The following is a 27,678-nucleotide window of genomic DNA, read 5'->3' on the forward strand; positions in this document are numbered from 1 at the left end:
TGTGCCTAAACAAGATGGGATTATATCACTAACAGGTAAGTAAACCTAGGATGTGTGTGTGGAGGTACAAGTGAGTACATACTGTAAGCCCATAAGGTGTGAAGCATCAAATAAATATATTCATTTTGTTAACAGAAATACAAATAAGTGATAATGAACATTCAATGTAGAGGATTATTGGAAATGATCAAATATAAACAAGGAAGGATACTGACCCGAAGTCATGGTAAGTTACACTGCCGCCGCCCTGTAAGGGGGAAGACTGGGGTGTAAGTACTTTGAGAGCAAAGGATCCGGAACTGCCGGGGCCGTACCTCTTGTTGCAGGGGGAAGACAGACTGCAAGCAGAGGAGTCATGTGACAGGGAAGCAGGGGGTGTGTCGAGAGAGAGAGCTGGGAGGTCAGGTGCCAGAGGGACTCCTGGTGTGACTAGAGGGAGGAAGAGACGAGTACGTTTTGCGCGGGAAAGCGGAGCTGGATCCGGCTCAGCAGAGCAGCGTGAGAGGGTCCAGGCTCCTGGCTCCAGGATTGGGAGCAAGAGCCGAGTGCAGTGGACCGGAGGAGTCAGGCCGACTAGAGAAGAGACGCAGGGTGAGGTGAGGTGCCGTGTTATGGACTAGGGGCTCAGCGGGTAAAACCGGAGACCGCCTGCTGCTGCCAGAAGACAGAGCATTGTTTGGGCGGGGACGCCTGAAAAATCAACACCGGCATCAGCGTGCATCTGCCCTGTGAGGAGCGAGAGTCAGCTAAGTGAAAAAAACTGTTGATTATAACCGGTTTGACTCTGCTACATCCAGTTAAACTGTGAACTGTCAGTGATAGACTTTTACCTGCTTTTCCCTTGTTTTTCCCCTGATACTCCCTGCATGGAGATTTACCCTGTTATTTTAAGCTTCCTCTGTTTATTAACCCCGTATTGGCTGCTCTGTGTTTGTGTCGCTGCATCTAAAGTGCCCGTGTTACATTTGGCGTAGTCGGCAGGATGCAGTCGTTAGACACAGACACTGCAGAGCAGTCCATCCTGGGAGCCCCTAAATCTAGCTTGCCGCTGGGGGCCATGCTCAGCAATCTCCCAAAGTTCACCGGGGACAATATGATGCTGTGGGACTGGATTGAGAGAGTTAGGAGTATGTTACGTATGCATCCGATGACCCCAGCTATGTAAGCCGAAATAGCCTTACTGGCCCTGGACGGCGAGGCCCGACAATCCGTGATGTAGTGCCCTCCCCATGACCCGGATACTGTAGAAAAAGTGGTGCGGATACTGGAGGAAATACATGGGGATCCCACCAATGTAGGAGAGCTGAGGATACGACTGTTTCACCAAGTGCAGCAGGATGGGGAGACTGTGACGCAGTATGTTAATGCCTTACAGAGGGTGCATGCCTATATCACTAGAAAAGACGACATGGGGAATTTGGGAATTGGCCCTCCTGACGTGATCTTAAGAGACCGGTTTGTGGCAGGCCTCAGGGATGTGCAGCTAAAGCAGGCCTTGCGGGAGCGCCTGCGCGCCAACCCACGTATGACTTTTCTAGAAGTGGGGGCAGAGGCACGTGTGAGCGAGCAGGAGATGGGGGTGACGGCCCTGGCAGGGATGGTCCGGAGTAATGAGGCACCCACCCCGCCTGCAGCTGAACCGGAATGGGCTTGAGAGATGCGAAAGGAGATACAGGAGATACGAGATGAATGGTCCAGTCTCAAGAAGTCCCCTGCCCCGACACCAGAGATACCCAGATCGATTGCCCCAGTTATGGAAAGAATTGAATTCAGGACCCCCCCTGCAGGAGAGTTCCGTAGAGAAGTGAGGCAGCCCTACACAGACAGAGACACGACCTGCTGGAAGTGTGGAGGCGCAGGACATTACGCCAGGGGCTGTGCTAGCCGAGGGCGGCCCCTGTCGCGGCAGCCATTAAACTAGCTGGCTCCGTGTTCGGGGGACATAGCACGGAGCCTGAGGAAGGGGAAAGAAAAAGAGGAAGTCTCAAGGGCCTAGTTTCCAGCAGCCCGACTGTCTGGGCCGAAATAAGCGGTCGGGCTGTTCACTGCCTGATTGACACGGGATCCCAGGTGACTACGATGACAGAAGCCTACTTCCAACAGCGATTTCCTGAGATAGCGCGGCCTGAATGGGGACCAGTAATTAGACTCACGGCAGCTAATCAATTACCCATCCCGGTCGCAGGGGTGGTGTGGATGAAGATCCGAGTGTGTGGAAAAGATGTGGGAAAAAAAGGAGTCGCCCTGGTCGCAGGGGGAACCGGAAGTGGACCCCCGGTGACCCTCGGAATGAATGTGCTGAAAGAGATCGGGCAAATTCTGCTTAGTGAGCCGAAGAAGATTCCTCTAGACCAGTGGGACCCGCGAACTCCCCAAAGGAGGATCTTTCAGCAACTAATCTGAGCTGCCCAGGCTCAGGAGACGTTGAGTGAAGAGAAGATCCTGGGGAAAATAATAGTGTCAGCAGCTGCGGCGCTCACCTTACTGCCCGGGCAAACTGTACTCACGTTACCCGCACGGGCCTGCATACCTCTTGAGGGGGTCGAAGTTCAGATACAACCAACATCGATGGACAAAGTACCCCCCGGACTCTTGGTGGCTCAAATACTGGCCACCGTCCAGGGTGGCAATGTTATAGTGCGGTGTGTTAATCTGGGCGAAGATTATCTCACACTCCATACCAGGGCAGAAATAGCCCAGATTCTGGGAATGCCAGAGAAGTTGGTGTGACCTGATGTGGTACAGCTGTCCGCTGTACGAGGAGACCCATGGACTCTGGCGGTCACCGTGCCGCCAGAATCCCATCGGGCTAGTGCGAAGGGGTGACGAAGAATCCTAGAACGAATGCGGGCTGAATTGACTGGACTTACACCTTGACGAGTGCAGCTACTGCGAGAGTTCGGGACCACCTGGCAAGTGGTGATCCCGAGAAGTTGGTCAGAGTAGTGGCTAAGGAGGCTCATGAACGAGGGGCTCACTTCGGACCAGAGAAGACGTTTCAGTGGTTGCAGAGGCTGGTGTATCATCCCCGACTGCGAGCAACAATAGAAGACACTTGTCGAAGATGTCGGAGCTGTGAGCTGGTAAAGCCCCCGGAGCAGCGGGTCCCCATACAAACTATTATGACTTCTGCCACCTTGGAAGTGCTGATGATCGACTACTTGACTGTTGGACCGGCGCATCTCGGGTATGAACATTGCCTGGTAATGACAGACCACTTTACCAAGTTTGCGGTAGTGACCCCGACCAGAGACCTGACCGCCGAGTCAGCTGCGCAGGCCATCTGCCGAGACTTCATTCGGGTGTACGGCTGCCCAAAGAGGATTCATTCCGATCAAGGCGCCTGCTTCCAAGGCCGGGTGATGGAAGAGCTGCACCGGTTGTACAAGATTGAGAAGTCACGGACTACTCCTTACCACCCTCAAGGAAATGGGGCCTGTGAACGCTTTAATCAGACACTGCTTCAAATGCTCCGCACGTTGGAGGAAGATCGGAAGGTACGATGGCCTGAGTTTGTCGCCGATATGGTGTGGGTCTACAACAACCGAGTGAATAGTACGACGGGGTTCACTCCTTATTAGTGTTGAGCGAGCATGCTCGACACTGCTCGGTACTTGCCCGAGTATCACGCTACTCGGGATGTTCGGTGAGCACCGAGCATTTCCGGGTTACTCGGGCGGGAGCTCGGGTCTCCGCCCTGCATGTTTGGCGCTCTTTACAGAGCCAATGAACATGCAGGGATTGCCAGCCAGTCACTGTAATGCCGCAGCCATGTTGTTTGTGGGCATTACAGTGATTGGCTGGCCGCACAGCGTCACCTCGAGTATTTAAAACCGGGCGCCGCCATCTTGGACACAGTCGCTCTGGATTAGACAGTGTAGGGACAGCGAAATATCCTGCGAAATAGTTAGTGTAGGGTCTGTAAAGGCTGCCAGATCAAACAAACAGTCCTTCTCAGGACTAATATCCATCCCAGATATCAGGCAGACAGGCAGGCTGTATAGGAGACGCAGTGAGGTTATACCAGCAAACGCTGCATTACAGTCCTGTGAGCTCCTGTTTCTGAAATTGCTGGACTTAGCTCCAGGTCTCAGGGGCCAGGAAAAATCCTTTTTTTTCATCTAAATCCTCTTTTTTTTTTCCTCCTTTACACTGTACAAATACCCGTCTTATTAACCTATTGGTGTCGTCCCCCCCCCGCAAAAAAAAGTGTGTCTCTGATTTCTCAGACACAAATATATCTGTTGAAATGAGTCTGGTAAAGGCCACAGAAACAGACGTGTGGTTTTGCAGTTCCACGGGTGAAATCTCTGTATTATCCAGTTTAGTGCCTTTTGTATCTAAAAAAACAGTTTGAGTGTGTCGCTCACTGTTCAGCCGCAAATATATATATATTTAAAAAAGTCTGGTATACACCAGTAAATTATAACTGTGGTTTTGCTGTTCCACGGTAAAAAATCTCTATTATCCTGCTTTTGGCATATTTTGCCATAAAAAATAAATAATAGTGTCTCCTGATTGTTCAGACACAAATATATCTGTTGAAAATAGTCTGGTATACACCAGTAAATTATAACTGTGGTTTTGCTGTTCCACGGTAAAAAATCTCTATTATCCTGCTTTTCGCAATTTTTGGCCGTAAAAAAATAAATAATAGTGTCTCCTGATTGTTCAGACACAAATATATCTGTTGAAAATAGTCTGGTATACACCAGTAAATTATTACTGTGGTTTTGCTGTTCCACGGTAAAAAATCTCTATTATCCTGCTGTTGGCATTTTTTGCCTTAAAAAATAAATAATAGTGTCTCCTGATTGTTCAGACACAAATATATCTGTTGAAAATAGTCTGGTATACACCAGTAAATTATAATTGTGGTTTTGTTGTTCCACAGTAAAAAATCTCTATTATCCTGCTTTTGGCATTCTTGGCCGTAAAAAATAAATAATAATGTCTCCTGATTGTTCAGACCAAATATATCTGTTGAAAATAGTCTGGTGTAGGCCCGAGAAATACAAGTGTGGTTTTGCAGTTCCACGGTTCAAACCTCTGTATTATCCACTTTTGGGCCATTTGTATCTAAAGAAAAACAGTTTGAGTGTGTCGCTCATTGTTCAGCCGCAAATATATATATATTTAAAAAAGTCTGGTATACATACACCAGTAAATTATAACTGTGGTTTTGCTGTTCCACGGTAAAAAATCTCTATTATTCAGCTTTTGGTATTTTTTCCGTAAAGAAAAACAGTAATATTTTCTCCCTGATTGTTCAGATTGTTTAAAAGAGTCGGGTGTAGGCCAGAGAAATAGAACTGTGGTTTTCCTCTTCCACGGTTCTAATCTACTTTTTGTTACCCTTTTTTCATTAATAGTGCGAGTGTAAGCTATTTTACTTCATTTACAATGGGCAAGGCGCGTGGCAAGGGACGTGGAAGTGGACGTTCTGGTGATGGTGCGTGCAGAGGACGGGCCCGTGGCCAAGGTGAAAATGTGCCACAACCAACAGCCACATCTTCTCGCTCTCACTTCTTGACCAAATTACTAGGGAAGCACAGAACAACACCAGTATTGCGAACTGATCAGTGTGAACAGGTTATTAATTGGATAGCAGATAATACTTCCAGTTACCTGGGCACCACCACCTCCGGCCTGTCTTCCACACGGTCGAGTCTTAGTAGCCGTGAGTCTCGACCGCATACTCCTCCTCACCCTGATGCTCCTACCTCCCACCATGCCGAGTGTCGTCAGACAGCAACTGATCCCACACTTGGACACTCTGAAGAGCTGTTCACTGGTCCATTTCCAGATTTGTGCCCCTTGCCTGCTCCGCTTGAAGTGGTGGAAGAGGAGATCCCATGTAGCGATGCACAAATATTTGAACAGCCACGGCCACAGGAAGTCGACGCTGGCAATTTGTCACAAGAGGTGGAAGATGACGAGACACAATTGCCAGGAAGTGAGGAGGAGGATCGTGGTGCGCAAGTGGAAGAGGAGGAGGTGGTGGATGATCTAGTAACTGACCCAACGTGGCAGGAGGACATGCAGAGTGAGGCCAGCAGCACACAGGGGGAGGGAGGCAGAGTACCCCAACAGGCAGGAAGAAGCAGTGTGGTGGCCGCAGACAGAAGGCAGGCAACCGTTCCCCGTAACACAAACACAAGGGACGTTGCCAGTACAAGCGGTAGGTCTTCCAGAGTCTGGAATTTTTTTAAAGACTCTGCTGATAACCCCAAAAAGGCCATTTGTACCACCTGCCATGCCAGCATCAGCAGGGGTGACAAAACTACCAGCCTCACCACCACCAGCATAATCAGGCACATGGAAGCAAAGCACTCGACTTTGTGGGGCGAACCCCAGGGTCCACGACCAGTGTCAGCGGGTGTCATCACTGCTTCTGCCGCTGTTGTGCGTGCAATAGAACCCCCTGTTGTGTGTGCAAGGCAATCCCCTGTCCATACTGCATGCAAAGATGCCCCCTCCTCTCAGTCTTCACTTGTTATGGCAGTTTCTCAAAAAACAGCATCAACGTCCACGTCCACGTCCCACCGCAGCGTTCAATTGTCCATATACCAGACCTTTGAATGAAAGCGCAAATTCACAGCTAACGCCCCACAGGCCACTGTCATAAATTCGCACATTTCACGAATGCTTGCATTGGAAATGCTGCCTTTTAGGCTGGTGGAGACTGAATCCTTCTGCAATCTTATGGCGGTGGCCGTCCCTCGGTACTCGGTCCCCAGCCGACACTATTTTGCCCGGTGTGCCATTCCCGCACTACACAAGCACGTGTCCCAAAATATCTGCCGTGCCCTCAACAACGCAGTTACTGGGAAAGTCCACCTGACAACGGACACGTGGACAAGTGCTTGTGGCCAGGGACGGTACATCTCCCTGATGGCACACTGGGTAAACATAGTGGAAGCCGGGACCCAGTCGGACCTTGGGACGGAACACATCCTCCCCACACCGAGGATTGCGGGCCCTATGTCAGTCAGAGTTGCCCCCACAGTGTACAGCTCCTGCGCATGATCCTCCTACTCCTCCTCATGTTCAGCCTCCATCTCAGATATCAACACATCAGTTACAAGTTGGAAGCACTGCAGTACTGCCTCCGCCAAGCGGCAACAGGCTGTGCTGAAACTTATAAGCTTAGGTGAGAAACCTCACACTGCTTGTGAGTTGTGGACAGCTGTGAAAGAGCAGGCAGATCTGTGGCTGAGACCGCTGAACCTACATCCAGGCATGGTCGTGTGTGACAATGGCCGTAACCTGGTGGCGGCTCTGAGGCGAGGCGAGATCACACACGTACCATGCCTGGCTCATCTGCTTAACCTCGTGGTTCAGCGGTTTCTTAAATCGTACCCAGAGTTGCCAGATCTGCTCGTCAAAGTACGCCGCCTGTCAGCTCATTTTCGCAAGTCGGCATCAGCTTCCGCTGCCCTTGCTGTGTTGCAGCAGCGTTTGCAGCTTCGGTCACACCGACTGGTGTGTGATGTCCCCACACTTTGGAACTCTACCCTCCACATGTTGCAAAGGATTTGTGAGCAGAAGAGAGCAGTTGTGGAGTACGAGCTGCAACAAGGCCATCGATATTCAGGTCAGACTCCACACATAAGACTTCAGGAGTGGACATGGATGTCTGACATCTGTACCATCTTGACAAACTTTGAGGAGTCCACCCAGATGGTGAGTGGCGATGATGCCATCATTAGCGTCAGCATTCCACTTGTCTGTCTTTTGCAACGCTCTCTGCAGAGAATTAAAGAGGAGGCATTGCAGCCAGAGTATGATGAGATGGATCAAGAAGCCGTAGCGGTCGATTACACACAGCCCAGCCTCATCTCATCCCAACGTGCATTGGGGGACAATGAGGGAGAGGAGGAGGAGGAAGAAGAACAGGAGCTTGTGTTATGCGCTGTAGACGGTAGTACCTGTACAACTGTCATACCGTCGGTTCAGCGTGGGTGGCCTGAGGACAGGGGGGAGGAGGAGGAGGAGGAGAGCATGGTCAGTCGTCATCTTGGTAAGGACACGGAAGTCTTGCCCGTTACCAGTCTGACACACATGGCTGACTTTATGTTACGCTACCTTAACCGTGACCCTCGCGTTGTCAAAATGTTGGGTGACAGTCATTACTGATTGATGACACTTTTAGACCCCCGCTACAAGGAGAACTTTCACTCTCTTATTCCTGAGGTGGAGAGGTCTACAAAAATGGGGCAGTACCAGAAGGCCCTTGCTGCAGAACTGTTAAAAAAGTTCCCATCTGAACACGCTAGTGGCAGAGGTCACAGTTCGTTGACCAACCAAGGCGTACAAGCGAGAGAGAAGCAACTCCAATCCATCAGAGGCAGGGAAACACTGTCAACGTTCTGGGACAGTTTTCTGAGACCCGCCCAGCTTACAGGCCCTGAGGCGCGGGGTACTCTCACAAGGAGTGGAAAGTTTCAAAAGATGGTGAGGGAGTACCTTGCCGACCGTACCAGCATCCTCCGTGATTCCTCTGTGCCTTTTAATTATTGGGTATCCAAGCTGGACACTTGGAATGAACTCGCTCTGTATGCCTTGGAGGTCCTGGCCTGCCCTGCCGCTAGCGTGTTATGGGGGCGTGTTTTTAGTGCCGCTGGGGAAATTATAACTGATAAGCACACTCGCCTGTCAACTGACAATGCTGACAAGCTGACCCTTATCAAAATGCACAAGGGCTGGATTGGGCCAGACTTCTCATCACCACCAAATGACAGCAGAGTAACATAAAGTCAAATCCACTGTGTTTTTTCGGGAGGTGTATTCACATGCACCGCTTCATACCCATGGGTGTACGCTTCCTCATTTCGGTTGTTTTATGTTCTTCTCCTTATCCTCAGCCTCCACCACCACTATACCACCAGGGCGACCGTGGTCCGTGTTGCCATTATTGAACGTTCCTCCATCCTTATTTTTGTCAGCTTTTGCTTGGATGGCATAAGCAAAGACTGTGGGAGACCCACCCCCAATAATGGGAATAATATTTTTACGATGCTGTACTGTATGGCTCTTGTAAGGGGCATTGCAAGTTCCTCCATCCTAATTTTTGGCAGCTTTTGCTTGGAATGCATAAGCAAATACTATGGGAGACCCACTCCCCAATCATGGGAATAATGTTTGTAATATGCTGTACTGCATGGCTCTTGTAAGGGGCATTGCAAGTTCCTCCATCCTAATTTTTGGCAGCTTTTGCTTGGAAGGCATAAGCAAATACTATGAGGGACCCACTCCCCAATCATGGGAATAATGTTTGTAATATGCTGTACTGCATGGCTCTTGTAAGGGGCATTGCAAGTTCCTCCGTCCTAATTTTTGGCAGCTTTTGCTTGGAAGGCATAAGCAATGACTATGGGAGACCCACTCCCCAATTATGGGAATAATGTTTGTAATATGCTGTACTGCATGGCTCTTGTAAGGAGCATTAAAAGCGTCTTGTTAAGCTACTGGGACCTCCACCTCACTTCTGAGGGGCATTAAAAGCGTCTTGTTAAGCTACTGGGACCTCCACAACTTTTCCGAGGGGCATTAAAAGCATCTTGTTAAGCTACTGGGACCTCCACGTCTCTTCTGAGGGGCATTAAAAGCATGTTGTTATACCACACTGACCTCCACGTCTCTTCTGACGGGCATTAAAAGCGTGTTGTTATACCACTCTGACCTCCACGTCTCTTCTGAGGGGCATTAAAAGCGTGTTGTTATACCACTCTGACCTCCACGTCTCTTCTGAGGGGCATTAAAAGCGTCTTGTTAAGCTACTGTGACCTCTACGTCTCTTCTGAGGGGCATTAAAACCATCTTGTTATACCACTCTGACCACCACGTCTCTTCCAAGGGGCATTAAAACCATCTTGTTATACCACTCTGACCTCCACGTCTCTTCTGAGGGGCATTAAATCCGTCTTGTTAAGCTACTGCGACCTCCACCACTTTTCCAAGGGGCATTAAAAGCGTCTTGTTATGCTACTGCGACCTCGACGTCTCTTCCAAGGGGCATTAAAACCGTCTTGTTAAGCTACTGCAACCTCCATGTCTCTTCCAAGGGGCATTAAAAGCATCTTGTTAAGCTACTGTGACCTCCACCACTTTTTCAAGGGGCATTAAAACCGACTTGTTAAGCTACTGTGACCTCCACGTCTCGTCCGAGGGGCATTGAAATGTTGTTTTTAATTACCTCTAACCTCCACGACTCTTCCAACGGGCATTGCATTTCCTCCTAATTTTAGTCAGCTTTTGCTCTTCAATGTAAAGGCGAAAACTGACGGAGACCCACTCCCCAATAATGGGTAGAAGGTTTTTAGTACGCTATAATCCACGTCTCTTTCAAGGGGCATTGCAATTCCTCATAATTTTTGGAAAACCTTCCATTCACTGCTTAGGCCAACAGTGTACAGGAGACCCAGTTGCTATAAATGGAAAAAACGGTTTAGTTAAGGCCCTCTGACCTTCATGTCACTTCCAAGGGGCAGTGGAGTGCCTCAAAATGTTTGGTAGGCATTGCACTCACTGTATGCCCTATAACTGTGTAGCAGAACTGCTCCTTTTGTTATAGAAACATATCCTACAAGACATGTGTGGTTGATTGGCCTGATTTTGATGTGAATGGTCCCTGTTCCTCCTGCTCTTTCTCCTTTGCCACTACCTCATCCATCATTTATCACCTGAAGCTTTGTTTTAACAGGAGTCATAGAACTGGGATAGTAGCAGGAAAACATCCAGCAATCCTCGGAGGAGGTAGGATATGCGCCAAAACGCTGACCACCTAAGGCCTAGCCGCTACTACATACATGTGCTTGCATTCCAAGAAAACAAAGCTATCATCATCATGCTCCTCACCTTGGCACTCTCAACTGATGGCGAAGCCAGGGCCCACCGGAGGAGTCGGGTTCTCTGTTGGGCTTGTCCAATGCTGCCCTAAAGCAGGCCAGTCTAAGAAAAGTGTGTGGGTCGGTAACAGGAGAAATAGGGGCGGCTGGGGACCGTTTATGGACACCCAGCCGTCCCCATGCGGCTGGGGACCGTGTGTGGACACCCGGCCGCGGGGCAGCTGGGGACCGAGTGTGGACACCCGGCCGCCGGGCGGCTGGGGACTGAGTATGGATAAAAGGGCCGCCAACGCAGCCATGACATGGTGGCCGGCGTCTGCCTCCACATGCCTAAAAGGCCCAATTTCAAGTGCAAGCAAGCTAGTAGTAAGGTATTGCAGCCTGGGGGCGGGTGGGTGGCAGGTTGCACACTTACGCTTGCATTCCAACAAAACAAAGCAGATGCTAACTTCTATCATCATCATGATGCTCCTCACCTTGGCACTCTCAACTGCCCTGATGGAGAAGCCAGGGCCCACCGGAGGAGTCTATTTCTCTGGTGGGCTCGTCCAATGCTGCCCTAAAGTAGGCCGGGCTAAGAAAAGTCTGTGGGGATGTTCCACGGAGAAATCGGGGCGGCTGGGGACCGTTTATGGACACCCGGCCGCCCCCAGGTGGCTGGGGACCGTGTGTGGACACCCGGCCGCGGGGCGGCTGGGGACTCCTCAAAACTAAAAGGCCCCATTTCAAGTGCAAGCTAGCAGTATGGTATTGCAGCCTGCGGGTGGGTGGGTGGTTGGCTGCATATTTGCGCTTGCATTGCAAGGAATAGGGGAGGTACAATTGAACACTGCCCTGGGACAAGGACTTGCACGGGGATAGTTGTAAGTCTGCATCTTCTGATGCGGCAAGGATCACTTCTGATGGGCACACTTTTAGGCAGTGACCTGGGAGTCAGAGATGTTTCCAGGGGTCTTCCCCATGCTGTCCCCATGTCTTTTCAGCACTGTATGCATGTGTCACACAGCACATGGCCAGATAAGGTTGTAAAATGTTAAAATGACATTTCCTTGTGAATGCATTTGTCACAGTTGAAAGCAATACAAAAGTGCAAAAACACATAAAAAATGCTACTTGTGAACATAGCCCAAGGTGTGGAGAAGTATTTTTGTTTTTGGTTATTTATTTTACCTTATACACAAGTCTTTACCCTGGAAAAGAAATTCCTTAACATATTTCACAGGAAAAAAGTTTCACTTTCGTTTTTGAATGTTTTATTATGAGCCTGTAAAAGTGGCTTAATACCTCTGACCACGTTGTTGACAACAGTGACCTGGGGGTCAGAAATGCTTCCTGGGGTGATCCCCATGCTGTCCCCATGTCATTTGAGCACTGTCACTATCGTTTTGGGCACTTGTTAGGCTTTTAAAAGACTGCCAGGGGTGCCGCCGCAAAAAAGCTCGGGACTCCCATAGACTAACATTGGGCTCGTTGCTCGGTTCGAGCACCCGAGTATCACGGCGAGCTCGGCCCGAGCTTCGAGCACCCGAGCATTTTAGTGCTCACTCAACACTACTCCTTATACCTTGCTGTTCGGACGAAAGGGGCAAGAGATCACCGAGTTAGAGCTGGACCCCGAGGAGGACTACCCACGGACGGGGGTGTCTTCCTGGGTCCGAGAACATCGGCATCGACTGCAGACCCTCCGACAGTTGGTACAACAAAAGTTTCAGGAGCTCCAACATCATGAGACATTGCCTCTTCGAGGGAAAGCTCTGAGGCCCGTGGAGCGAGTGTTGGTTCGGGACAGGCGGCCCCGGGGAAAATTGAGTAGGCGGTGGGAACGGACCCCGCACCGAGTGAAGCGCAGGATTGGCGCTGAAGGACCTGTGCATGAAGTTCAACCTGAGGGGGCTGAAGGAGCCCCTACCAGAGTGGTTCATCGTAGTATGCTGCGACCCTGTCTGTCTAAAGATGACGAGGGTAGAGAAGAATCACCTACTTCTAGAGATGGACCTGTCACAGTTGCCCCAAGCCACGATGTGGACGAAGAAGAGTTGTTTATTCTACCTCCGAGCCCCAGCACTTGATTACCTGCAGTCCCCAGTGCAGGCGGCGAGGGAACAACATCGGTTGAAGCCACCGGGCAGGCGGAGATTGGAAATCCGAGTGACCCTGCACCCCCTATCGGTCAAACTGAGTTACGCCGGTCAGAACGGACAACAGCAGGAGTTCCTCCTTACCGTTGCAAACAAGATCAATTCATATGGTACCATATCGTCCAGTAAGTCCAAGAATGTGAACGTTTGATGAAGGAACTCTCGCCTGTGGAATGGCGAGTTAAAGGAGAGCGGGAGTGTAAGGGGGAAGACCGGGGTGTAAGTATTTTCAGAGCAAGGGATCCGGAACTGCCTGGGCCGTACCTCTTGTTGCAGGGGGAAGACAGACTGCAAACAGGAGTCATGTGACAGGGAAGCAGGGGGTGTGTCGAGAGAGAGAGCTGGGAAGTCAGGTGACAGAGGGACTCCTGGTGTGACTAGAGGGAGGAAGAGACGAGTATGTTTTGCGCGGGAAAGCGGAGCTGGATCAGGCTCAGCAGAGCAGCGTGAGAGGGTCCAGGCTCCTGGCTCCAGGACTGGGAGCAAGAGCTGAGTGCAGTGGACCGGAGGAGTCAGGCCGACTAGAGAAGAGACGCAGGGTCGGTGGAGCCGGGCACGTGAGGTACCGTGTTATGGACTAGGGGCTCAGCGGGTAAAACCGGAGACCGCCCGCTGCTGCCAGAAGACAGAGCATTGTTTGGGCGGGGACGCCTGAAAAATCAACACCGGCATCAGCGTGCATCTGCCTTGTGAGGAGCGGGAGTCAGCTAAGTGAAAAAAACTGTTGATTATAACCGGTTTGACTCTGCTACATCTAGTTCATCTGTGAACTGTCAGTGATAGACTTTTACCTGCTTTTCCCTTGTTTTTCCCCTGATACTCCCTGCGTGGAGATTTACCCTGTTATTATAAACTTCCCCTGTTTATTAACCCCGTATTGGCTGCTCTGTGTTTCTGTGTCGCTGCATCTAAAGTGCCCGTGTTACAGCCCCACACTCCAAAACGCGTTTCACACGTGCTTCCTCAGAGGAGTGAAGAAACCAGAAATTAACCTTGGGTCTGAGTATCCGGCAATCTCAGTGATTATGACACTTGATGCCCACAACGTATTCTATCAAGTTTCTTCAGTGTGCGAATAAAAGCAATGGCTTATGTAGATGTTATTCCACACCAAACCACCATGTAATGCATGAGGGCATGCTTTCATGGTGATTTGGTATATAACTGTACTGGGCAACTTTGAAAAGGGATACCCGGAATATTCTAAAGAGGACAAAGAAAAACAGAGCAGACGCCATTAAATTTTTCCTTTATGCATTGCTCATTTATGTACCATCTACCCTATGGTATGTTACTCACAAATAGTACATTAGACCCCATTAATCATACCCCAAAATCAATAGACCCCACAATCCAGACCAATTAGACAAATGCAAACCAAACATATTAGTCGCTATATCAAATTAGGCAAATGCAACCTCAGGCCACGTTCACATGTTCGGTAATTGGTCAGTATTTTCCTTCAGTATCTGTAAGCCAAAACCAGGAGTGTGTGAAAAATACAGAAATGGTGAAGTGTTTCCATTATACCTTTCCACTAATTGTTCCACATTATATCAGTCTGTCACATTGTTTTGGAAGAATGATGACTTTCTCTTCTGTACAATGTTGCTTAATTTCACTGACGTTTGTTGGCATTCGTTTATGCACAGCTTTCTTATGGTCTCACCACAGCATTTCCATTGGGCCATAGTCTGGACATTGACAGGGGCATTTACAACACCCTGACTCTTTTCTTATTCAGACAAAACCTAAGACAGAAACAAAATGAACATATACCCTACTGTAAGTAAATAAGTAAAAGCAATAGTCCATATAAATAACATAGGGCACTTAGTAAACACTGTTTTTGATCAAAAAAAGCGTAAAAGCCATCCCTCCAGCATCAAGGTGTACCAAAATCGGGATGGTCCTAACATCTGGTATTAAAACCTTACAATGTGTCAAAGTGACGCCGATGTGAATAAGAGCCGAGCAGGACTGGGTTCCGAATATGGATACCCAGCAAATAGGAAGCTGGACACCAAGCAATAGGAAACAATGTAAATGTAATCTCCAGCTCAAAGGAAAGGATGGCAAACCCTTACCTGCATTATGCACAGAAATCTGAAATAAAATCGAAAAAAAAAATTAACTGGAGTATAAGTTTCTATGCATGCAAAATATAGGAGCATGTTCACACTGGCCATTAAACAGACAAAACCTAGGACAGAAACAAAATAAAAATACACCTTACTGTAAGTAAATATGTATATTTGCTGGTGTGCTTGGGATCATTGTCTTTTCTTGGCCAAGCTTTAGCTTTTAGACAGATGACCTCATGTTTGATTCTAAAATACTGTGGTATACAGTAGATTTCATGGCCAACTTAATGATTGCAATGTGCCTGGATCGTGTGGCCTGCAAACAAACCCAAATCATCTCTCTTCCACAACAAAACCAGGGATTGAAGCTTGAAGAGGAAAATTTGCATATTCCAGGTGCCTTCTGGGAAAAGCGAAGAGTCTCCTTCAGCTAGAAGATCGTTGGGTACAGCCGGGACCAGCTGCTTGGAAAGCATCGCCAAACCAGGGATTGAAGCTTGAAGAGGACAATTTGCATATTCCAGGTGCCTTCTGGGAAAAGCAAAGAGTCTCCTTCAGCTAAAAGATCGTTGGGTACAGCATCGCCAAACCGCGCGCCTTACGGCGCGCAAATTTGTCTAATTTGTTTATCCTAGGGTATCACAAGAAAGAAGACAGACATCAAGTCAGCAGGGACAAGGAGCAGCATGGCAGATGTGACAACCTACATGGTGAGCTGCAACATGTGCTACATGATCGACCAGAAGCTGAAACCAACTTCACCTGCCAGAAGTGTAGACTACTGGCTCTTTTAGAAGAAAAGGTGCGGGGACTGGAAGAAAGAATTGCGACATTAAAACTCATCAAGGAAAATGAAGACTTCCTGGACAGAACAGAAGCGTCACTACTGGTCACGGAAAGAGAACCTCCAGAGGCAGACAAGTGGAGGCAAGTGACCAAAAGAAGCAAGAAGACCATGGAGACACCACCAACCACACAACTGAGAAACAGATTCCAAGGACTTGTGGAGGACGAAGATGGCACACCTAAGGATGAGGCACTACCAGCAAGAAAAAAAGAAAAGAGCACACAAACACCCAGAAGCGACAAGAAAAAGGACAGCCAAGAAGGGAAGAAGAGTGGTGGTGGTGGGAGACTCACTACTGAGAGGAACAGAAGCAGCTATCTGCAGACCGGACATAACCGCAAGAGAAGTATGCTGCCTCCCAGGGGCGAAGATCAAGGATGTTACCGATAGGATACCGAAGCTCATCAGTTCCAAGGATGTCCACCCATTTCTTCTGATACATGTTGGCACCAATGACACAGAAGGACCTACCGACAATCTGCAAGGACTTTGAAGCATTGGGGAAGAAAGTAAAAGAACTGGATGCGCAGGTAGTTTTTTCTTCTATCTTTCCAGTAGACGGGCATGGCGTCAGGAGATGGAACAGGATCCTTGATGTGAACAACTGGCTGAGACGATGGTGCAGACAACAAGGATTTGGATTCCTGGACCACGGTGTGAATTACCTCTATGACGGACTCCTTGCCAGAGACGGACTACACCTCAACAAACCCGGGAAACACACATTCGCCAGGAGACTCGCAACACTCATCAGGGGGGCGTTAAACTAGAAGAAGAGGGGATGGGAAGAAAAACGCAGGACACGAACATGCAACCAGAGAACATACTAATGAAAGATATGAAGTGCGACAAAGAAGGTCCAAGACAAGATACTTGGAAGGGAGGTAAGAAAATTTCTAATATAATCCACAGGGAGAAGATTGGAACAAAACAAAATCGTGTAAACTGCGTGCTAGCAAATGCCAGAAGCCTGACAAACAAGATGGATGAACTGGAAGCAGAAATATCTACAGGTAACTGTGACATATTGGGAATAACCGAGACATGGTTAGATGAAAGCTATGACTGGGCAGTTAACTTACAGGGTTACAGTCTGTTTAGAAGGGATCGAAGAAATCGGAAAGGGGGTGGAGTCTGTCTATATGTAAAGACGTGTCTAAAGCCTACAATACGGGAGGATGTATGGGAGGGAAATGAGGAGGTCGAGTCCTTATGGGTGGAAATACATGGGGCAAAAAACAATAATAAAACTATCATAGGAGTCTGTTATAAACCACCAAATATAGCAGAAGCCACGGAAAGTCTATTAATGAGACAAATAGACGAAGTAGCAAAAAATAACGAGGTGATTATTATGCGGGACTTCAACTACCCCGATATAGACTGGGAAACCGAAAGCTGTAGATCTCAGAAAGGAAACAGGTTTCTGTCAATTATCAAAGACAATTATTTGTCACAACTTGTGCAGGAACCAACTAGAGGGATGGCCCTTTTAGACTTAATATTAACTAACAGGCCAGACAGAATAACTGAGGTGCAGGTCGGGGGGCACCTGGGAAATAGTGACCACAACACTATACAATTCCACATGTGCTTCAGTAGGGTGCCCAGCAAGGGAGTCACAAAAACACTGAACTTCAGGAGGGCAAAGCTTGATCAGCTAAGAGATGCCCTTCACCTTATAGACTGGGATAGTATCTTCAGTAATAGGGGCACGGATAGAAAATGGGAAATTTTCAAAACAATCCTACATAGTCCTTATGGGAATAAAAGGGCTAGGAATAGGAGGAAGCCAATGTGGCTAAATAAGGAAGTCAAGAGGGCAATGAAAAACAAAAAAAAGGGCTTTCGGTAAACTTAAACAAGAAGGCAGCGAGGAAGCGCTAATATCTTATAGGGAAAAAAACAAAATCTGTAAGAAACAAATAAGAATAGCAAAAGAGGAGAAAGAGAGACTAATTGCCAAGGAAAGTAAAACGAATCCCAAACTGTTCTTTAACTATATAAACAGTAAAAGGATTAAAACTGATGGAGTTGGCCCATTGAAAAATAACCTGGGTAAAATCATAGAGGGCGATGAGGGTAAAGCAAACCTACTCAATAGCTTCTTCTCCACTGTTTTCACAAAAGAAAACAATTTATCGGAGGAAATGCAGAGTGATAAAGTAAACCCTCCGCTAAATATCACCCACCTAACCCAGGAGGAGGTTCAGAAACGCCTAAATAATATCAAAATAGACAAGTCACCAGGCCCAGATGGCATACACCCCCGGGTACTAAAAGAATTAAGTAATGTGATAGACAGACCGCTGTATCTTATATTCAAGCACTCTTTATGGACAGGGACTGTCCCACTTGACTGGCGCCAAGCAAATGTGGTACCAATATTCAAAAAGGGGTTTAAAAGTGACCCTGGGAACTATAGACCAGTAAGCTTAACGTCTGTTGTGGGTAAATTGTTTGAAGGATTTCTTAGAGATGCTATTGTAGAATATCTTAATGATAATAACTGTCTAACTCCATATCAACATGGATTCATGAGGGATCGCTCCTGCCAAACAAACCTGATCGCCTTCTACGAGGAGGTGAGCTCACAGCTGGACCGGGGAGAGTCAGTGGATGTTGTATACCTTGACTTCTCCAAAGCGTTTGATACCGTGCCACACAAAAGGTTGGTATATAAAATGAGAATGCTTGGTCTGGGGGATAATGTGTGCAAGTGGGTAAATAGCTGGCTGAGTGATAGAAAGCAGAGGGTGGTTATCAATGGAGTAAGCTCAGGGTGTGTCAGGGTTACTAGCGGGGTGCCTCAAGGGTCTGTCTTGGGCCCTATATTATTTAATATATTTATTAATGATCTAGTGGAAGGGTTGCATAGTAAAATAGCAATATTTGCAGATGATACTAAACTTTGTAAAGTAGTTAATACATATGAGGATAGGGCACAGCTACAGGAGGATTTAGATAAATTGGGGAGTTGGGCCAAAAAATGGCAAATGGGGTTCAATGCTGATAAATGTAAGGTCATGCACATGGGAAAGAAAAACAGCAGTCACCCATACATATTAAATGGAAAACCGTTGGGGAAATCTGACATGGAGAAGGACCTGGGCGTCTTGGTTAACAGCAAATTAAATTGGAGTGCCCAGTGTCAGGCAGCAGCTGCGAAGGCAAATAGAGTCATGGCATGCATCAGAAGAGGAATAGGGGCATATGATGAGAACATTGTTCTTCCTCTGTATAAAGCGCTGGTAAGGCCGCACTTAGAATATTGTGCACAGTTCTGGGCTCCGGTGCTCAGGAAAGACATATTGGAGCTAGAGAGGGTACAAAGGAGGGCGACTAAGGTAATAAAGGGAATGGAGGGACTAGAATACCCAGAGAGGTTGTCAAAATTAGGCCTATTTACGTTGGAAAAGAGAAGGCTTAGGGGAGACCTCATAAACATGTATAAATACATCAGGGGGCAGTACAGAGATCTCTCCCATGACCTGTTTATACCAAGGATGGTGACAAAGACGAGGGGGCACACTATGCGTCTGGAGGAAAGGAGGTTCCTGCACCAGCATAGAAGGGGATTCTTTACGGTCAGAGCCGTGAGACTCTGGAACTCTCTGGGAGAGGAAGTGGTGATGTCCAACTCACTTAATGAGTTCAAGAGGGGCCTGGACGCCTTTCTTGAGAACAATAAAATTACATCTTATGCTTAGTGATAGTTAATTAATCCAGGGATTTAATCTGACTGCCAGATTGGAGTCGGGAAATGAATTTTTCCTCAATAATGTAAATTGGCCTATAACGCATGTTTTTTTTTTTACCTTCCCCTGGATCAACGCTGCGGAATAGCTGCAGTGCGCAAGAAATAGGCTGAACTGGATGGACGCTTGTCTTTTTTCGGCCTTATAAACTATGTAACTATGTATGTAACTGTGCTTGACAATTGGTATGAGGTTGTTACACACCTGTCTTAAGTCCAGGCTCTGTTCCCTTCACCCCAGTATGCTAAACTCTCTTGTGCGCCCCATCGGGCTTTGCAAGTAGCCCGGCATGCTCCCATGTGATCATCTACCTAGGCCTATATAAGACGCTCGCTCCTTGTTCCCTGTGTGCCTTTCTGCTGCTGTATCAATGCCCGGGATCTGTGTGCCCACGCCTTCCTGGGCTCACAAGGTGAGCCCTGAACAAAGGTATTTGTGTTAATATGTTGTTTGTTACTTGCTAAGCGTGGTGCAAGGCATTAAGGCCTAACATTTCCACTTTGGTCTCGTCAGTCCAAAATACATTATTCCACAAGTCTTGTGGTTTGTTCAGATGCAACTTCGCAAAATTTTAGCCATGCGGGCATGATCTTTTTATAAGAAAAGGGCTTTCTTCGGGAAACTTTTTCAAGCAAGTCATACTTGTGTGGTAGATCGGCTCACTCACTCGGCTTCGCATTGAGGTATAAACGGAACACTGTCTCTTTAAATTTTCAGTTGGTTTATTGTGCAGCATAAACCAATAAAAAGTTCATTGAAAATAAACATAGCCCATCTGGCCTAACGGCAAACAAAAATAGGGAAAGAGTCCAGCAAAGTCCTTGCACCGGCCGGGGTCCGGCCACTCCGGGTTAGCAAAAACCACACGGTTCAAGTTCAGCAGGAACAAACACATACACTCCTCTCTCTGGAGCTGACCTCCAGATACTGACCACCTCCTGAGTCAAAATGCTGGCTTTTTATAGCCCCTAAACCACGCCCTAGAATGGAGATAGGGTGGATAGCTTCCCTCCCAGCACTTAGCTATCCACCTGTAAAGCATGCCCTTGTAACTCTGGCTATTAACCCTCTCTGCACCTAATGTGCAGGAGAAACCTCCATGTTTTACATCACTGAAGCAAAAAGTCTCGGAGACACGCATCTCCCCTCTAGTATTCTGCCAGTGACTTTGTCACACTTGTTATTTTATTTCCAATTGTACTATCATGAACTTAAACATGTAACATGCTGAGGCCTTTAGAGTCTGAGCTGTATGCTCTTATGTTTTTGCAATTTTGTATGAGCATTGCATGGTCTGACCTTAGGGTGAATTTGCTGGGACATTCACTACTAAATGTGTTGAATGTGTTTAATTACACTTGTGATTAACCTTTCCCACCATAGAACAATGGACTCCAAATTGTTTGGAAATGGCCTGGAAGGTGGGTAACCTAACCCTTCTCAGATTGAGGCTTAGTGCCCACGAAGCGGAAATGCCCCGGATTTTTTCTGCATCTCCCTGGCAGGAAAAATGCATGCAGATTTTACATGTGTTTTTGCTGCCAGGTAGAAGCGTTTGTCAAGCGTTTTTGCATGCATTTTCGCATGCGGGTTATCAAGCGCTTTTCCAAGTGATTTTAGCATCACTTGGAAAAGTGCTTGATAACTTGGTCACACTATATAAATGCATGCAACCGGCATGGATTTATATATTGTGACCAAGTTAATAGTTAAAAAAAGAATAAAAATGGTAAAAAACAAACAAAACATTATACTCACCTTCTGATGGCCCCCGGTCTTCTCTCCTTCGCGTCTGGGGTCTTGGACGGCTTGCGGTGGTGTAAAAAGACCTTCCATGACGTCATTTAGTCATGTGACAGGTCAGGCGACCGCCGACGTCAGCGGTCGCATGACCTGTCACATGACTAAATGATGTCATGGAAGGTCCTTTTACACCATTGCGAGCCGCCAGGGAGCCAGGATGCACTGTACAGGAGACCAGGGGCCATCAGAAGGTGAGTATAATGTATCATTTTTTTAACAGGTACTATGGTACCCGGGTCTGGATAAGAGTCTCCTCTTCTCCAGACCCAGGTACCATCCGCACATTGATGCGGATATTAAGCGATTCAATGCAAGTCAATGGCAGCAATTACGCCGCGTATCCGCAAAAATAATGGACATGCTGCGGATTTTTCCGCAATGATAATCCGCAGCGGAAATTTCCGCAGCATGTGCAAATGCGGATTATCATTGGGGACCATGGGGCACGTATTACCAAGCGTCTTTTAAGAGTTTTCGCTGTGGAAATTCCGCTGCAAAAACACTTGAAAAACGCATAGTGGGCAGCAGCCTTATGAGCATCCACAGTTGCTTCTCTAAGATCATTGCTGATATTTTTCCTCCTTATTATTATATTAACACATGGCCGAATACTCCAGACCAGCAAACTGTAAAAACTTCTGCTTTTATAGATGTGGTTATGCTTGCTGATGAACTGTTAATTTCAGGCATTCGATTAGCAGCATCTGACAGCTACTTAACCTCTCAAATCCTATGGAATCAGTAAGGACGTACATAATTTTTAACACACTACTTCTAAGACCTTCTAAAGACCAGATGTTTTTTTTATTATGCCCTGATATGTAAAGCAATCAAATTTATTGTCTTCCAGCTGTTTTTCTACTGAATGACACAATGATTTTATTGTGCCGTGCATCATAGAGTAACTGATGAGTGGCAAGGGAGGGAGTCAATCATAGCTTCCTGCACTGTGCCGCAGAATTATTCAATTTTATAATGGTATCTTCATTGTAAGATCGTCCCTCTGTTTCACCTCTCAGTGAAAAATCTGACAGGGTGTCTGTGAAGTGTAGGGGGCAGGGCCGGCTCCAGATTTTTGAGGGCCCTGGGCGAAAGAGTCTCAGTGGGCCCCTTTAACACATACCACGATTCATGATGCACAGATACTGCAGAGATATATATATACACTGCTCAAAAAAAGGGAACGCGTAAACAACAGAATATAACTCCAAGTAAATCAAACTTCTGTGAAATCAAACTGTCCACTTAGGAAGCAACACTGATTGATAATCAATTTCACAAGCTGGTGTGCAAATGGAATAGACAATAGATGGAAATTATTGGCAATTATCAAGACACTCTCAATAAAGGAGTGGTTCTGCAGGTGGGGACCACAGACCACATCTCAGTACCAATGCTTTCTGGCTGATGTTTTGGTCACTTTTGAATGTTGGTTGTGCTTTCACACTCGTGGTAGCATGAGACAGACTCTTCAACCCACAGAAGTTGCTCAGGTAGTGCAGCTCATACAGGATGGCACATCAATGCGAGCTGTGGCAAGAAGGTTTCCTGTGTCTGTCAGCGTAGTGTCCAGAGGCTGGAGGCCCTACCAGGAGACAGGCCAGTACACCAGGAGACGTGGAGGGGGCCGTAGGAGGGCAACAACCCAGCAGCAGGATCACTACCTCCGCCTTTGTGCAAGGAGGAACAGGAGGAGCACGGCCAGAGCCCTGCAAAATGACCTCCAGCAGGCCACAAATGTGCATGCGTCTGCACAAACGGTTAGAAACCGACTCCATGAGGGTGGTATGAGGGCCCGACGTCCACAGATGGGGGTTGTGCTCACAGCCCAACACCGTGCAGGATGCTTGGCATTTGCCACAGAACACCAGGATTGGCAAAGTCGCCACTGGCGCCCTGTGCTCTTCACAGATGAAAGCAGGTTCACACTGAGCACATGTGACAGACGTGACAGAGTCTGGAGACTCCGTGGAGAGCGATCTGCTGCCTGCAACATCCTTCAGCATGACCAGTTTGGCAGTGGGTCAGTAATGGCATGGGGTGGCATTTCTTTGGATGGCCGCACAGACCTCCATGTGCTCGCCAGAGGTAGCCTGACTGCCATTAGGTACCGAGATGAGATCCTCAGACCCCTTGTGAGACCATATGCTGGTGCGGTTGGCCCTGGGTTCCTCCTAATGCAGGACAATGCCAGACCTCATGTGGCTGGAGTGTGTCAGCCGTTCCTGCAAGATGAAGGCATTGAAGCTATGGACTGGCCCGCCCGTTCCCCAGACCTGAATCCGATTGAGCACATCTGGAACATCATGTCTCGCTCCATCCACCAACGTCACGTTGCACCACAGACTGTCCAGGAGTTGGCAGATGCTTTAGTCCAGGTCTGGGAGGAGATCCCACAAGAGACCATCCGCAACCTCATCAGGAGCATGCCCAGGCGTTGTAGGGAGGTCATACAGGCACACAATACTGAGCCTCATTTTGACTTGTTTTAAGGACATTACATCAAAGTTCGATCAGCCTGTAGTGTGTTTTTCTACTTTAATTTTGGGGGTGACTCCAAATCCAGGCCTCCATTGGTTAATAAATTTGATTTCCATTGATGATTTTTGTGTCATTTTGTTGTCAGCACATTCAACTTTGTACAGAACAAAGTGTTCAATGAGAATATTTCATTCATTCAGATCTAGGATGTGTTATTTGAGTGTTCCCTTTATTTTTTTGAGCAGTGTATATAGTACAAGACCAAAGATTTCACTTTTTACATTACATAAGCGATATCTATTGTAAATTCTACAAAAAGCTCAGAAACCGGCAGTGCACAGTGCAGACCGGACAGTATAGTCCTCCATACAGTATTATGGGCACCGCACAGTCCTCCATACAGTGTTATGGACCCCATATGTTGCTCCATACAGAATGATGACCCCACATAGTCCTTCATACAGTATAATGGGTATCACATAGTCCTCCATACAGTATAATGGCCCCACATAGTCCTCCATACAGAATATGGGCCCCACATAGTCCACCATGCAGAATAATGACCCCACATAGCTTTCCATACAGTATAATAGGCACCACATAGTCCTCTGTACAATATAATGGGCACCACATAGTCCTCCATACAGAATAATGACCCTCACATTATGCCATGTGCAAAGCAGTCATCAAAGCAAAAGGTGGCTACTTTGAAGAACCTAGAATATAAGACATATTTTCAGTTGTTTCACACTTTTTTGTTAAGTATATAATTCCACATGTGTTAATTCATAGTTTTGATGCCTTCAGTGTGAATGTACAATTTTCATAGTCATGAAAATACAGAAAAATCTTTAAATGAGAAGGTGTGCCCAAACTTTTGGTCTGTACTGTGTGTATATATATATATATATATATATATATATATATATATATATATATATATATATATATATATACTAGCTATTGAACCACCCGTTCTACGCCCAGGTGGCGAGCATTTTTATTGGTATATGGTCTCCCATGCTGGTATGTGCTGCCCCCATCCTGTCCCCACCATCCAATCCCGGTATGCGTGGCTCCCCTCATCCCCGATCCCGGTATGCGTGGCTCCCCTCATCCCCGATCCCGGTATGCGTGGCTCCCCTCATTCCCGATCCCGGTATGCGTGGCTCCCCTCATCCCCATTTCCGGTATGCGTGGCTCCCCTCATCCCCATTTCCGGTATGCGTGGCTCCCCTCATCCCCATTTCCGGTATGCGTGGCTCCCCTCATCCCATTTCCGGTATACGTGGCTCCCCTCATCCCCATTTCCGGTATGCGTGGCTCCCCTCATCCCCATTTCCGGTATGCGTGGCTCCCCTCATCCCCATTTCCGGTATGCGTGGCTCCCCTCATCCCCATTTCCGGTATGCATGGCTCCCCTCATCCCCATTTCCGGTATGCGTTGCTCCCCTCATCCCCATTTCCGGTATGCGTGGCTCCCCTCATCCCCATTTCCGGTATGCGTGGCTCCCCTCATCCCCAATCCTGGTTTGCGTGGCACCCCTCATCCCTATCCTGGTGTGTATGGTATCCCTCATCCTGGTATGCATGGCACCCTATCCCTCACTCCCAATCCCGGTATGCGTGGCACCCCTCACCCCCAATCCCAGTATGTGTGGCACCCCTCACCCCCCAATCCTAGTATGTGTGGCCTCCTCAACCCCCCAATCCTGGTATGTGTGGCCTCCTCAACCCCCCATTCCTGGTATGTGTGGCCTCCACAATCCCCCATTCCTGGTATGTGTGGCCTCCTCAATCCAAGTATCCTGGTATGTGTGGCCTCCTCAATCCCCTAATCCCTGGTATGTGTGGCCTCCACAATCCCCCATCCCTGGTATGTGTGGCCTCCTCAATCCCCCATCCCTGGTATGTGTGGCCTCCACAATCCCCCATTCCTGGTATGTGTGGCCCCCTAAATCCCCTAATCCCTGGTATGTGCGGCTTCCTCATCCCCCATTCCTGGTATGTGTGGCCTCCTCAATCCCCCATCTCTGGTATGTGTGGCCTCCTCAATCCCCCATTCCTGGTATGTGTTGCCTCCTCAATCCTCCATTCCTGGTATGTGTGGCCTCCACAATCCCCCATTCCTGGTATGTGTGGCCTCCACAATCCCCCATTCCTGGTATGTGTGGCCTCCTCAATCCCCCATCCCTGGTATGTGTGGCCTCCTCAATCCCCCATTCCTGGTATGTGTTGCCTCCTCAATCCCCCATTCCTGGTATGTGTGGCCTCCACAATCCCCCATTCCTGGTATGTGTGGCCTCCTCAATCCCCTAATCCCTGGTATGTGTGGCCTCCTCAATCCCCCATCCCTGGTATGTGTGGCCTCCTCAATCCCCCATTCCTGGTATGTGTGGCCTCCTCAATCCCCCATCCCTGATATGTGTGGCCTCCTCAATCCCCCATTCCTGGTATGTGTTGCCTCCTCAATCCCCCATTTCTGGTATGTGTGGCCTCCACAATCCCCCATTCCTGGTATGTGTGGCCTCCACAATCCCCCATTCCTGGTATGTGTGGCCTCCTCAATCCCCTAATCCCTGGTATGTGTGGCCTCCTCAATCCCCCATCCCTGGTATGTGTGGCCTCCTCAATCTCCCATCCCTGGTATGTGTGGCCTCCTCAATTCCCCATTCCTGGTATGTGTTGCCTCCTCAATCCCCCATTCCTGGTATATGTGGCCTCCACAATCCCCCATTCCTGGTATGTGTGGCCTCCTCAATCCCCTAATCCCTGGTATGTGTGGCCTCCTCAATCCCCCATCCCTGGTATGTGTGGCCTCCTCAATCCCCCATTCCTGGTATGTGTGGCCTCCTCAATCCCCCATTCCTGGTATGTGTGGCCTCCTCAATCCCCCATTCCTGGTATGTGTGGCTTCCTCATCCCCCCAATCACTGCACACATAAAACAATAAACACTTATACTCGCCTTCCTTCCTCACCTCTGCTCCAGCGCTGTGTCCTGTCTGCAGCAGCTCATGTCGGCATCTGAGCAGCGCGCGCTCTCAGAAGCCGAGGTGAGCTGCTGCTGCTGCTGCCTACACATTCACTCCTCTCCACGCTGGGACTATGGGCGTTGAGAAGCGTGAATATGCTTTCTCTTTAGCGGCGGCCACTGACAGCAGGAGCCGGGGCTCAGCGCTCCTCCGTGCCCGCTACTAAAGAGAATGAATATTCCGTCTTCTCCACGCCCATGGGAGTGGCCTCAGAGGGAATATTCATGTCGCTTTAGCAGCGGGCACACGTGGTAGTGTGCTCCGCTCCTCCACTGCCGCAACCCGCTCCTCTGCCGCCGCAACCTCCTACTCCCCTATCCTCCTCGTTCCCACGCTGCTTGGGGCCCTCACGGGCCCCCTCCGGCCACGGGCCGGGCCCCATAGCAGTGGCCGTCTTACCTGTAACGGCTGGATGCGGGTCTTCTCTCTGGAGCCAGACTGCGCGTCACGCATGCGCAGTCTATCGAGGCTTCGGACAGAGACACGCTTCTGCCGTTATATTATAGATATATATATAAAAATATATATAATATATATATATATATACTTCAGGGTTTATGTGTGCTATATATGTATTTTATGTGTATGTATATATATATTTATGTGTACCAGTAGCGTAGCTACCTGGGGGGCAGAGGGGGCGGTCGCCCCGGGCCCCCCGGAGCTACGCTACTGTAACTGTA

This window comes from Phyllobates terribilis, unplaced genomic scaffold (genome assembly GCF_046119375.1).
Source record: "Phyllobates terribilis strain yellow unplaced genomic scaffold, ASM4611937v1 Scaffold_4__5_contigs__length_816908805, whole genome shotgun sequence".
NCBI lineage: Eukaryota > Metazoa > Chordata > Amphibia > Anura > Dendrobatidae > Phyllobates > Phyllobates terribilis.